Below are 14,362 nucleotides of genomic sequence, written 5' to 3'. Positions count from 1 at the left end.
GACAGCCTACTACCTTTTCACTCCTTTATATTTAGAGAATTGGAAATGGTATTAGCAATTTGAATTATTTGAATTGCCGCTTGCACAGCGGTCAAAAACTATCTTTGCTTGCGCTATTGCTTAAGCAACTGTGCGTTATAATTGTTCCGGCGTTCAAATGTGAACCCTCCTTGTAGACATAGCCTAATATTTACTAGAGATTTAAATCACCGTGAAGAACAAAATATCAGCTACATAGAGCCCTTGCTGCCGCCGCCTGAAGATGACCTTAAGCTTTTTCCATAGATTTCTCACGAACAAAACGAAAATTGCGTACAATCTGTGCAACAGTTCTGTACGATGAACACGTTGCTCACAGTATAAAGTAAGTGCTGGAAACGAAAACTGTAAACATGCAGAAACACAAGACCTTGGACATCTCTCGTAGCTTAGAGCTAAAAAAAGTAAAAAAAGCACCATAAAAGACTTAAAAATGCACTTTTGATTTTAATTCGCTATATTTGCAGTCTTCAAATGCAAAAGGCCATTATCCAACAATGGCTGCCAGTTGGCGCCGAAATCATTGCGATGGGAAAGCAACGTATTTTGTTAAACAACTTTGCGGGAAATGTGAGACGACAAAAAGAAGATATCAATGATTAACTGTAGGAAAAAAACATATTATGCGATCAGTATGCGAGTGGCAAATACTGCATACCATTGCTAACTGGTGACTGCATTTCAGTATTCTGTGGTTATTGCCAAACAACCGAGCGTTACCTCTATGTGGAATGCGATACGGGAGCACAGGGCTCCAGCACAAAATTTTAATGCGCGGCGGTTTCTACAACGCTATGGATTTATATTGGCGCTTTAGGCACGCACTTCGCAAGTTTGCGCAGACTTCCTTAACTTGAAGCATCGACAACGGTCAGCATTTTCGGCCCGAAGACTCTGTAGCGCACTAGTTGTTATAGCCAATGTCGACTTGTTTCCACTACTTAGTGGACAGAACTCCGCTTAATAGAAGTTCATATAGTTTTACACAATTGTGTTTCTGTGTCGTGCAAGACTATCCCCTTAGTCTATCGGGATAACCGCATTTTACTATTGTTAAATAACAAGGGAGTCCAAAAAGTTATAAATCTAGGCCTACAAATAACCATAAGAGAGAGAGAAAAACTTTATCATGGCAAGTGTGTTTAGACCCCCCTTGGGTCCCTGGACCACCGCACGGTCCCACTCTACGTCGTAACGTTCATGCGGTGTTTGTCCATGACGTCACCTTTAACCGAGAAACAAGAGGTTGTCTAAAAACGTGGGTATCCTTGTACGCTGTGAGACCATGCACTTTACCAATTTCAGAGCCCCCCTGATTCGGTTCTTAATGTCCGGTGTTTGGACGGAGCAGTCCAGACGCCGCAGCTGTGTGCGCCGTATCTATACTTGGGATGGGATTGCAGAGTAGGTTGTCAAGGTAGCGTCCCAGGCTGGGACGACGAGTAAATAAACTTATGGCAAACAAAAGAAAGCCGATGACAGAGTGAAGGATGGTGGCGTCAGCTTGAGCTTTCCATCCGTCTTGAAGCAGCTGGGGGCATAGGGTTTCCTTGAGTGCACATAATTAAATGTTTCCAGGGATCGTGACAGTGCCTGATATCGTTACGTTGGCTACAAGTCTGGGAGGCCCTGTGCTAATGAGGAAAAGAATTTTATTTTGCAAGGATTTCCTAATGTCTCAGCTGGGTTTGTTCGGCACATTTTCTTGAAAACCGAGCGGATGACCACCGGCTAGTCACGAACCAGTTTTCTGTTTTCGTTTGAGACTTACTATGAAACACAGAGGAATAACAGTCATGAATACGCCATATTTTATATTTTATTAAATGTAATTGCTAGTACCAAGGTAGTTGCTGTGATCGCTTTGCAACGGTGACTCCGCGTTTCAGTTTTGTCATGCATTTTTGCTCCTCGTAGCCTGTTATAAGGGATCGATTTCAAAGGGCATATGAGCCTAAATTAGACCAGGAAGCTGAAGTGTGACTTCGGTATTTTAGTCCACGCCTTGCCCCATGTCTTGAGCATGTGTAATGTTATTGGAATACAATTCTCATGGTACACTTTTTCTGTGCGCGTGAATTGAATTTGTGACATTTCGCTACTCGGGGCTTAATACTGCAGGCGGTTTCGACGTTCTAATCCAGAAATAAAAGGCGCCACATAGGCAGGCGTTGGGCCTGCACTTGGTAATTCTCTTTACCAAGCCAAGTACCTTGAATTTGCATTATAATTAAAGAAAAACTGTACGAATTCCGAAATAGAAAAAATAAACAGCGTTGCTAAACTAGCTACAGCACACTTAAAACATTCGGGCAGAAATATAACTGCTCACGGTTCACGAATTAAAAGTTTCTGAAGCGAACTGAGCAGCAAATATATTTTGCAAGAAAAAATCTTGCTCTGTATTCATTTCAACTCGGGGCTCCACCCACAAAAGGGGTTACTGCGACAGGAGGAGCGCTAGCCATTTTCATTGCATTCAATTTTCGAATTGTGATGGCTTGCCCTGAAAAGGAAAAATGCTCTTAAACAAAAATTGGGCGTTTATTTTTTAGTACTTTTATTTTTAAGAATATTTGAAATTTGAAATCATAAAGAAAAAATCTTTAAAATTAAAATTTATTTCTTCTATTTAGGTTAAAATAAAAGGATAAAGCCGTGTGCTCACGTCATGCGAAAACAGTGTAGCACCCGCCGTTTCCGGGCGAGCGCATATTTTATGCCTGTTCACCAACCTAGGGTTGCCCTGATACCCACAATTCATGTCAGCATTTTTATGACGGACCGTGTAGTAACAACTCTGAGTCATTTTACTCTCCTCCAGGAATAAGAAGTTTTGGCAGTAGTTGCATCTCAGAGGCACACGTGCAACGCTCTTTCCTTGGCGCGATGTAGGACGCCTTGCCTGAAAGTCTATTACTGAATATTGAGAAGAATGCACAGTAACTTCATGATCATTTCCAAATAACATCTGCAATCGTCCGCGCTCCTTGAGAACTTGAATGAAAATTTCCGTTGCATACATGCTAATAGACCACATTCACACTATCAATCAGGTGATAGAGAAATGCGCAGAATATAACCAACCCCTGTATATAGCCTTCATTGATTACGAGAAAGCATTTGACTCAGTGGAAACCTCAGCTGTCATGCAGGCATTGCGGAATCACGGTGTGGAAGAGTATTATGTGAAAATATTGGAAGATATATATAACGATTGCACAGCTACTATAGTTCTCCATAAAGTCAGCAATAAAACTCCAATACGGAAAGGTGTCAGGCAGGTAGACACGATCTCGCCAATGCTCTTCACTGCCTGCTTACAGGAGGTATTCCGGGGACTGGAATAGGAACAGTTGGGGATAAGAGTTAATGGAGAATACCTGAGTAATTTGCGATTCACTGATGACATTGCCTTGCTAAGCCACTCAGGACAAGAACTGCAAAGCATGATCAATAAGTTAGACAGGCAGAGCAGAACGGTGGGGCTAAGAATTAACATGCAGAAAACCAAAGTAATGTTCAACAGCCTAGCAAGGGAACAGCAGTTCGCAATTGGTAGCGAGCTGCTGGAAATAGTAAGAGAATATGTCTACTTAGGGCAGGTAGTGACCGCAGATCCGGATCATGAGAGGGAAATAACTAGAAGAATAAGAATGGGGTGGAGCGCATACGGCAGGTTCTCTCAGATCATGAATGGTAGCTTACCAATATCCCTGAAGAGAAAAGTATACAACAGCTGTATCCTACCGATACTCACCTATGGGGCAGAAACGTGGAGGCTAGCAAAGAGGGTTCAGCTTAAGTTAAGAACAACGCAGCGAGCTATGGAAAGGAAAATGATAGGTGTAACGTTAAGAGATCGGAAGAGGGCGGAGTGGGTGAGGGAACAAACGCCGGTTAATGACATCTTAGTTGAAATCAAGAAGAAGAAATGGGTTTGGGCAGGGCATGTAATGCGAAGGCAAGATAACAGCTGGTCCTTAAGGGTAACGGAGTGGATTCCAAGAGAAAGCAAACCTAGCAGGGGACGGCAGAAAGTTAGGTGGGCGGATGAGATTAAGAAGTTTGCGGGGATACAGTGGCGGCAACTGACAAAGGACAGGGTTAATTGGAGAGACATGGGAGAGGCCTTTGCCCCGCAGTGGGTGTAGTCAGGCTCATGATGATGATGATGATGATGATGACAAGCTTTCAGGTAAAACATACTGCAGCTTGCTCTTGCGCCAAGCACCGTGCTCAAACGCAAGAGATTCCTGAGCGTACAGGTGGCCACAAAAGTTTTCGGAACAAAAAATTACAACAAAGTGTAATTACTGAGCAGCCTAAGCATACTGCTATGAACTGAAGTGTATGCTTTCTAGCTGTGAGCACGAACTGCACAAAACACCCACCAGTGCCTGGCTGCGCTTGGCGCCAGCGAGGAAATTGACGTTTTTCTTTATTTCTGCGTTCCGAAAACTTTTGTAAGTACCTGTACATACGGATGAACGCAAAAAGAGTAACAAACGTTTGAGTGTTAATGCTGAGTCACATTTCCTTTTTATGCGAAGCATACTAAAATAGCCCAACCCAGCTCCTCGAGCACGGCGGTGTCGTTACCATTGACCTTTCGTGACCTCCATGTCATACCACGTGATGCGTGACGTCACAGCAGATGAAAAACGGGGGCCCAACTCGCGCCGTCGCGCGAGGCGTCGTGACCAAGGATGACCACGTGGTGCGTGACGTCACAGCAGATGAGAAACGGGGGCCCAGCTCGCGCCGTCGCGCGAGGCGTCGCGAGCAAGGAGGACCACGTGATGCGTGACGTAACGACATAGGAGAAACGGGGCCCCAGCTCGCGCCGTCGCGCGAGGCCTCGCGACCAAGACCTACTGAACTACAGACCTGCACATTTGGCACTGCTCCAGCGGGCATATTCTAGTTCATGCCTTTTGCCGCTAGGATAAGGCACCTACGGGAAGCGTGGCGCTACATTATACCTGTTGAACAAGATGGCCTCCTCCATCATTTTATTTCAAACAAGGCAGTTTCGTCGTTTGTCCACGTAATCATTAACATCCATTTATCTATGCTAGGCACGGTGGTGCTGACGAAAAGAAAGCGGATAAAAAGAAAGACGTTTTTTGTACTCATCCAGAGCGAAAAAAGTCGTTATTGTGGACATTTTTATCGTTGATGTTAAGATAGCAGAAGAAGACGAAACAAATGTATTAAATATCTTGCTCAAATTGGCAAACGATGATGATGATGACAGCAGACGAACAGGTCAACCGAGCGCCCTCAACGGCCAATAAGCTAACGAAAGTTGGCGCACGCTGCTCCATAGGACCCCGCCATATGTGCAGGTCTGTAGTTCAGTAGGTCTTGGTCGCGACCAATGTGTTTCCTGCTTCTGCCGCTAGGTGCGCTGTAGTGAACACGTGATGCTGGAGCGGCGGTATACAAGGGGGTGCGCCTGCCTCTGCTAGGCGTACACGGGATAGAGATGCCTCCTGGAGACAGGGCTGCTCGTTGGAATGAGAAGCAAAAGTTGCGGCGTGCTACAGAGACTGATGAAGAGCGTGAAGAACGTCTAGCCAAGCGGCGTGCTCGGTATGCAACTCGGCGACAATATGCTTCGCTTCTGACTAGGCTTAACCTAAGCTAAGCCTCACCATTTTTTCTTCATTATTAAATGATTTAGAATGAGAAGACAGATAGCTTCATGTAGTGTGTTTTCATTTCATCGAAAAGAGTTAGAGAGTAAATGGGAAAAGCATAAAAATATGCGCTTATCAAAAGCGTTGAGGATAAACGATAATTGCAGACGCGCTCTTTATCTGCAGTTTTTTTTGCTGACCATACAGAATTCTAAATCGGTCAGCAGCTTAACGTGCAATTTTATTTTTCTACATAGTACAACGCGGACGACGTTGGTGATATGGCAGTAGAATAAAGGACAGATAGTGGACTGATTGAAGTATAGAAGAAAATGAGCCAGATACAACAGAGCTGCCATTTTTGCTAGGAGAACTTCAATTATGTCCAATATATAAGTTTCATTTATTGGTAATTTCAAACACTTCGAAGCTTGCAACACAAATTGATGTTTAAAATTATAAGTAACTCTTTTCCATCCTAGATTACAGGACTGCATAACCAGGAAGCACGAAATTCAAATGCTTTCACATCCCGGAAGCCGAAATTTTACAAGTAACAGCCTGCACCTATGCTTGAACCAATTTTCTGTGAAAGCCGGAAAGCGGTCTAGTTAGGATAGGACCGGTAGTTGAAAAATCACATTCTATGGGAAGAAAAATGCATCTCGCACTGTGCTAAAGTTAACAGGCTGGATGCATGGATGCATATACCCGCATGACATAAAGCATTAAGCGTGGAAGCGTTCAATCTTTAATTGGCCATATAGTTCTTCTCCTAAAACCATCAAACGACCAAGGTAACATTAACGCACCAAATTGTGAGTTGGAGCAGCAGCGATCTCTAGCGATGAAGAGCGAAGCGAGGACTCCAAAACTATTCCCTTCTTTTCCGGACTACCTATTCTTACGTGCAACTCTGTTTCAAAGATTATTTTGTGAAGGGAGCATACTCGGAACTTAATACGGACATTTCCTAACGTGGCTGCTACTGTTTCTCAAAAACTTGTTTTTTTGGGACAAGGAAAGCTGGCACTGAGAAGACACAAAAAATGCTAGATGGAAGGTTTAACTACACACTTTCGAGAATAACCTGGCTCTCGTTGAGGTCACAAATTTCGCCCTCCGGTGGACCGGTGCAATAGAAAGCAAGGAACCGCGACACCAATGCAGTCGAACAGGAACATTGACGTGTGCTTCTCTCGGCACAGGCCTTTTCCAGCAGCAAATGAAAAGCCATCATTTTATACCCTCCGGTTGCTCCGGTCCTTCAGAACCTATACCTTCATTGTCCCCGGCTGCATCGCACATCCACATGTCTTCGGGTAAAAAAAAAAATAAAAAACTGTTATGAAAGAGGTGCGGCTTCATTTTAGATCGCAGTTTGTTGTGCAGTGGGGCCGCATAGCGTAGGTGTTTACACTGCCTTTCAGAAAGCGGGCACTTTCACTTTATGTTTTATGACGTCGTACGCCTTCAGAAGTATTGGCATGCTCAGATAACCTCCGGTGCAATGCGTTTGACCTGCACTTTCATGCAGTTTTTCGTGTGCTGTGAATTTTCTTAGACTACGCACCCCTGGGTCACTTTCGTGTGGTGGCAGCCGCGTTGTGGAGGCCTCCTTTTGTTGGCCCCTTTTGGAGCGAGCAAAAAAGGACACGCACGTCTTGACAGCCCCATTCGATCACATGTAAGGCGAGCTGCAAGCGCGTCTTCGCCATAAGCCCGTCCCAAGGGTCGAGCTGTCGCCTTTACCGTGAAGTTGACGTGACCTCGGGACATTATGCATGGAACTCGCAAAGGCCTTTTATTATTCCCTCTTCTAAGCGGATCTCTCCTTGTGTCGCTGTGCTTTGTGCTTTAAGCGCAGTCTTGACTTCTATTCAGTGCTCTATACGCTAGCCCGTGCGGTTCTTCTTGTAGTGGTAGTGCTAGTTACAGTATTTGTTCCCTGTGCGTCAAAGCCGCAGCACTTCGGCGAAATTGCTTGCCGGAGAAGAGCCTCTCGCACTTTAGCTAAAAACTTGCTTCCCAAAGAAAGCAAAATGACCGTGAATGATCGAACATGCTATGCGTAAACTTTTTTTTAAGTCTCTTATGTGACACAACGCAGGCGACTCACTCAATTAGGTGAACCCTAGTTTTGTTCCCAATATAACACAAGCACTGACCTGGCTTTATATAGTGGCGTTCTGCGCCTTAGCACGAGTTTGAAGCTACATTTCCGAGCAGCACGTTCCGCACATTATGAACACTTCAGTTGCCGCAAGCCTGCAGTTTGGCTACAGAAGAACTGTCTTTGCTTCCGTTCTTCATTACAGATTCTGGTTCGCCCTGACCAGTGATTGTAGTCACTTAGCACTTGCCAGTAACTTAGAATGAACTGGAAGCGACAAACGCAATAGACCATACCGAAATGAGATGGTAATGCGTTAACGATTACATTATGCTTTTCCAACCGCGTTCTATACAGAACAAAACCTTCTAGTAGCTGGTTATATTAGCTAGTTAAATTTTCCCTAAAATGTGCTCTATATGACACGCAATGGTGACCTCGGTTAGGTTAACAGTCGCAAATAGTTATATGCGGCAATCAACAAGCCAACTTCAAAGCTAATGAAGTGGCGTTATAAACAGCGAATACGAGACCAAGCAGTTCTGCTGTACTGGGTTCAAAACCGCTATAGAAAGTAGACCGAAGCCAAGGAGATAACTCACTACATCTCAAGATATTATACCATGTTTTCCTTCAGACATCCTCAAAGAATGAACGAGAAAAATTGACGTTGACGAAAAAAAATGGCGGGGAAATAGCACTACCGCTAAAACCTGTGTCAACATCACGACATGCAAAGATATATTAAATCTTCAATGAATAATGTATTCCAATTCAGTGACTAATGTAACAAAACTGGAAAAAGTACAGCGTAATGCATTGCGGTTTACACACAACAAATATAAGCGCACTGATTCACCAACTAACCTCGCGGCTCTTTCGGGTTTAGCGCCGCTATCATCAACAGTGCTACAAGCACGACTCAAATTTTTATTTCATCTGAGGCACTACTACTACAAGATAGACGCATCAAAATACATATCTTTCTCACAATCACGTTCGTCGAGGCATAAACACGCACGCGCCATATCAGAATACTCATGCCATAACGACACGTTCATGTATTCCTACATTCCCCTCGTGATCAGAGAATGGAATCGCCTTGATCCCTCAATCATAACTGCAGCCACATCATCTCAGTTCACGTCACGGATAGAATCTTATCAATTAACCAATAATGCAGTTTCACTGATATACTCAACCGCCTCTTAACACTTCATGAGATTGTTAATTTATAGTGTAGAAAGTCTCCTTGTATTTTTGTTGGTTTTTTTTTCGGCTCCTGTGTTCCCATGTGCTCTAATTGAATTCCTTATGGCAATGCTCCACCCGACTCCTAGACATGTATTTTTCTTTTTCCTTGCTAATGTTTACCTTTTCTTTTATTTTGCTTGTTCCTTTCTGTTCACCTGTGTTTGATTTGTATTCACTTTTTTGATGAATTCCAGAGTGCACTGCTCAAAGTTTTATCATGTTTGTCATTTTTGTTCGCCCACCTGTTATGGTCCCTGATGGGACTGGCAGTATTGTAAATAAATAAATAATGAAATAAATAAATAAATAAATAAATAAATAACTCTGAATTTATTGAGGGTCCGAAGCAGCAGAAGTGGAGCCCATTGAACATCCTTTACTATCAGTGTTGCTCTGCACCTATTTTCGACTGCAGCATCCGTCAGGCTTAATAGTGCGAAGTTTTTTAGCCGGGACACTTAGAGCTCTCATATCCTATCGCCTTCTAAGCATTGTGTAAGCGCCATTTGTCACAATTGTACGCTCTGATTCGTTCTGAATTCAGATGTTCACCCAATAAGACGTCATTCGCGTATTCAGCGGAAACGCTCGCTTCTCTAAGCAGACTAATCACGGGAGGAAGAAAAGTTGTATTGCGCTGGAGAAAGTCCCCCCCCCCCCCTTTCACACGGCGCCTCCGCGTGGGAACCCTAGAAACCTTGCCACAGACCACGCCCGGATTCAGACTAAGCATTTCTTAATTTCTTAATTGCCACCATTCTCCAATTTTTTTTTTGATTGGGGGGGGGGGTGGAGGGGGGCAAGGGGGGGGGGGGCAGGGGAGCTGCTCAAGCGACTAGCGCAAAGGTTTTCTTCCGACGCTGCCGTAGCCACCTTCGCGATGCGAGCAGCGTTTTGGGCGCTCACGCACTTTTACTGAATAAACAGACCTTCGTTCCCATTAGTCGCTGCCACACAAAAACAACAGCTGTAAGCCTACATATTTCTAAGTTAACATGACACTATCGCGCTTCCCCTGTCCCCATGTCAAGGTCATTCAACTCACCAATAGCTAATACTGCGACGACAGTATCGCTAGTATTTTTTTTTTGCCCTTCCTTGTCGTTTACTTTTTCTGGAAGAGGAATTCTTGCCTCGGTTAACTCCACAGCCCTCCTAGCAAACCTCCTTGAGCTAATTTGTCCGACCTGTCCTTTAAGGTCTCGTGAGGTCTTAAACCAGCCCTGGAGATTAAACTCACAACCTAAATGTTCGTCTTCGCGTTCTTGATGTTGAGTAGCAGGCCAGGGCCATGTTACCGTCGGCTGACCTCTCCTCCTCTCCCGTCATTAAAATTTCTTTCTCTCTCTCTTATTGTTCTTCGCTTGGCACGGATTTTGACACATCGGTGTCGCGATATGATCTGTTGCGATTTTCTGGCGCCCTCCCGGTTTTTACTGCACTCGTTTCGGCAGCATACCTTCGTGTCCGTGTTTTAGCCGTTGTGCCTGAAATGATTTATCTCTAAGCAGCTCTAAGCGGGGCCTAGAGAATGAGCACATGAGGAAGCGAAAGCTTTTCTAAAAACAGCCCTCTAACGGTTTTAATAACCGGTATGTACAAATAGTGAATTTTGAATACAAATAAATAAGCTACCCAAAAAATAAAACGGCGCCGAACGCCGTCAACATGTTCATATTCTATGGAAACTAAAACCAGCAATTATTTTTATTTCCGCGAAGAATTTCACCCTTTTTTGCGAGGCTGTTATCCATGCTATTCAAGCAAGTTAATTTTTGTTCTACAGAAGACGAGTAGAAACAGCTGCCACACGAAGTAACCTACAAAATATGCCTTCAGTACGGCCTAAATTAGTACTTGCAGCCCAGAAGGCATTGCTGTAAATTTCGTCGACTAGAGCAATTTTTGTTTACCCATTTGTCGTAGGGGATGGAAAAGTTTAGAAATTTTGAAAGTCCTGTAAAGAAAGACAAAAAACATTCCTAAAATAAAATGACTGAGAAGAGGCTTCCACTTGACACTATGCTCTCAAGGCAGGCACGATATTATAGGCGAGGACGCAAATAAAATCTGCATTCAGGGAGCAGGTGCTCGAGAAGGCGCAGTCCGTCACTTTAAGCTTATCTTCGCCTCAAAAGATGCTCGCAATCTGCGTGTCGCTGCGGTCCCCCTTAGATAATCACGCACAACACCACGGCGCAACTGTGCCAAATAGATGAGGCAGTACGAGACGGCTGCCTGCAGGTTTGATGGCCCTATTTTCCGCAACAATGGCAGTGTATAAAATCGCGCCTAGCGATTCCGTTCATGTATGGGATAACTTTTCATATTCCAAGCATTACTACAATATGTAGTGCTGGCGCCAGGCGATAGTCAATGCAGATTGAAAGCGATATAGTTTATATAGCTCATAATCTATTGTACTGGATTGAAACTGCCTTCTTCATGAAGACACTGTCTTCGTCAACTAATAGAGCAAAGTAATTTTTAGGACTATTTGTCATTATCGTCAATACCTTCTTGCTCACACCCGTATTTAGTAATGCTGAAATGTTTTTCGAGCTTCATGTCTTCAACGTAAGATCTGTGATATACCACCATATACATGTGGCCCGAGTTCTTTTGTTATCCGTTCAACTTTTGCCACTTCTAACCATACACCTACCCAATGCCGGCACTCACATCACTGCATTTATGCACATGTCTCGAAGGGCGCATTACCTCCTCTCTGTTCATCCAATGATGGCGTTGAAGAGTTTCAATCTTGGGCGCGCTCACCAAATCTGCACGTCTGCGCAACTAAATCGATTGGAAAGTGTGCTATCAAGTGCAATATCCTGATGGAGCCCGAACGAATGTGCAAAAGATCGCAGAGTTTGAAATATGCAATAGCGAAGAGTAAATAAAAAGTGGGCGTTTGAAGAACACGGTAAGGATAAATACTGCCGCACTTTTAAAAATATAGTTTTGTTCGTTCTGACGCTTTTGAATTGCTCCAAGTGGAGAGAAAAATGTCTTAGAAAGGAGCTATCAAACAGCAAAAAAATGGTGAACAGATGATAAAAATGCCCAAAAAGATAACCGAGGTTGAAGAAATGGGGTCGAACACTGCTCCCCCTTCGAGCGATGAAAGCCCATGCAGCGATAAGCAGGCTGCCCAAAATGAAAAGCTAAAGCCGTTGAACAAAGCACACGTAAGCATCAAGCTTCTAGCAGGAGAGAGCGCGTTGCCAGCGCGAAAACCGAAGCAGGCGAATATAGTGGCACGTCTAGCAGTCAAGGAGACTGACAAGTCGCTATTCATTACTATAAAAAAAAAAGTTTACCGCACTCACATCGAGAATGGCTATGCCGATCTTTAGCAAAAAAAAAAAAGAAAGCCTACATGGAGAGCGTGAGTATCTCCTTTTTAGGTGCAAGTAATGTATTGAAAAATCAATGTTTTTAACATTCGTCCACAGTAATGTATAAAGTCTAGCCCATTTATAGTGGTGGCAGTTATAACGTATGCTCACTTATTACGGATGAGAGAAGTGCTACCATTCGAATATGTATCAGGGGAATGCATTGCATATCAGATACAAGAAACACTTGTGGCTGTACAATTCGGTTGCAGCGGACGAGGAGGTGCTGTAAACTAGGTCCCGTAGTCAAAAGCCATCGCTTCTTGCTGGAGCGTAGGGCGAAGATTGTCTCTTTACCGCCGTGTCACCCCGTCCTTTGGAAATAACGCGAGGACCCAAAAAACATGAACAATAAAATAATTAACAAATAAGAAATACCAGAAACATTTTGCCACATTCGGGCGTCAAAAACGCATGCCTTGCAAGGCGACACTTATCTCTGGTGGAAAGTGCGGTATGCTCCGAGTTAGTGGCTTTCTGTAGAGAAGCACGAACGGCAGTGGCCGGTGGTCGCCGTTTTTCATCGGCAGGACTCGCAAGGCGCAGTGCTTTGGAACCTACGTTCTCATACACTATAAGGACGACAGAAAGGCCGGAATGTTGCTCGACATTTTTTTTTTCTTAAATGACGAGTATCACTAGGTACAAGTTTGGAGGGGGCATGCGGATGACAAGAAAACTTGCTCGCCAAGCGGCTTGTCAAGATTGACTGTTGAATTGCGAAAAAGAAAAGTGAAAGGTCCTTCTCGGGCTCGACAACCGTGCAACAGACCAAGTGCTGCCTTCTCTAACTGCGGTGACCACGCTCTTACGCCAGCGAGCGCTACAAGCGAGACCAGCCACTTGACATAAGCATAATTCACGTGCTAAAGGTGTCCCGTCGGAGGCGCGTCACCATTACATACTGATAGCAATTGACAGACCCAATACTGCGACGTTCCCAGTCGAATTTCTCTGCGCCTAGCTCTGGAATGATAATGTGACGAGGATGGATCCGACTGCAGAGTGCATCAGGGATTGCTGCCGTAAGGCAGCCTTTCGGAACCCCAGAACAATGGAGGAGGCTGTCGAACACGACGCTATCGGACACATGTGCATCTGTGGCAACGCGTCGTCGGTGCACAGTTGGCCCGACCTCATGTCTCATGGAGACATTCGGTTGCTGCGCATGACGACTACGACTTTGGAAAGCCGTGCACTGCTTGAAAACTGACGAAGACAGTGACGAGGAGGCCGACCTACCACTGTCTACTTTGAGTGCTTCCACCGCGATTAGTGGCCTCAGATCCATAAACCAGGTTGTTAGTCGCAAGGATGTCCGCGAAGATCATGCATGCGACTGCGCTTGGAAGATTGGAAAGAGCTGAAATAAGGTCTAGTTAAAATAAGCAGACGCGCATAGAGTGCTTACAGTGTGCGACTTTGTGTTTTCGGCTGTGACCTGGGAGCTGAACTTATAACAAACTTCGAATACAACGAACGCTTTCCCCATCACCTTCAGGCCCGTTATACGTGGGTCGACTGTATTCAAAGCCGTACATGGGTAAATCGTGCGTAATGTTTTATTATTTTTTGGAAGACAGATGAAAGTGACCGGCACTGAGTATAGTCATGCATTCGAATTCGAAGAGTGGTCACAGGGTGAAATGAAGTTAGTCACGAAATTAACGCTATCTCCCACTCACATCACTTTTGCTTCATTGCTGTAACAAGAGCGTCCGAAATTCATTCAAATTCGGTAAGAAATTCCTGGCGGTTAATTTCTGGGATGAATGTTCTACGGAGAACTAAGTTTAATCCTTTTTCCCATGCTAACTTCGTAGTAAAAAAATTGCAGCCTTAGAACTGAAACTAATATGAAATATCGAATTCTCTGCATGATGTATGTTTAGAAAATAGCATTTCTG

The sequence above is a fragment of the Amblyomma mixtum genome, chromosome 4 (genome assembly GCF_055824585.1).
Source record: "Amblyomma mixtum isolate Tamu chromosome 4, ASM5582458v1, whole genome shotgun sequence".
NCBI classification, from domain to species: domain Eukaryota; kingdom Metazoa; phylum Arthropoda; class Arachnida; order Ixodida; family Ixodidae; genus Amblyomma; species Amblyomma mixtum.
The sequence above is the reverse complement of the archived record's forward strand: the minus strand, read 5'-3'. Positions refer to the sequence as shown.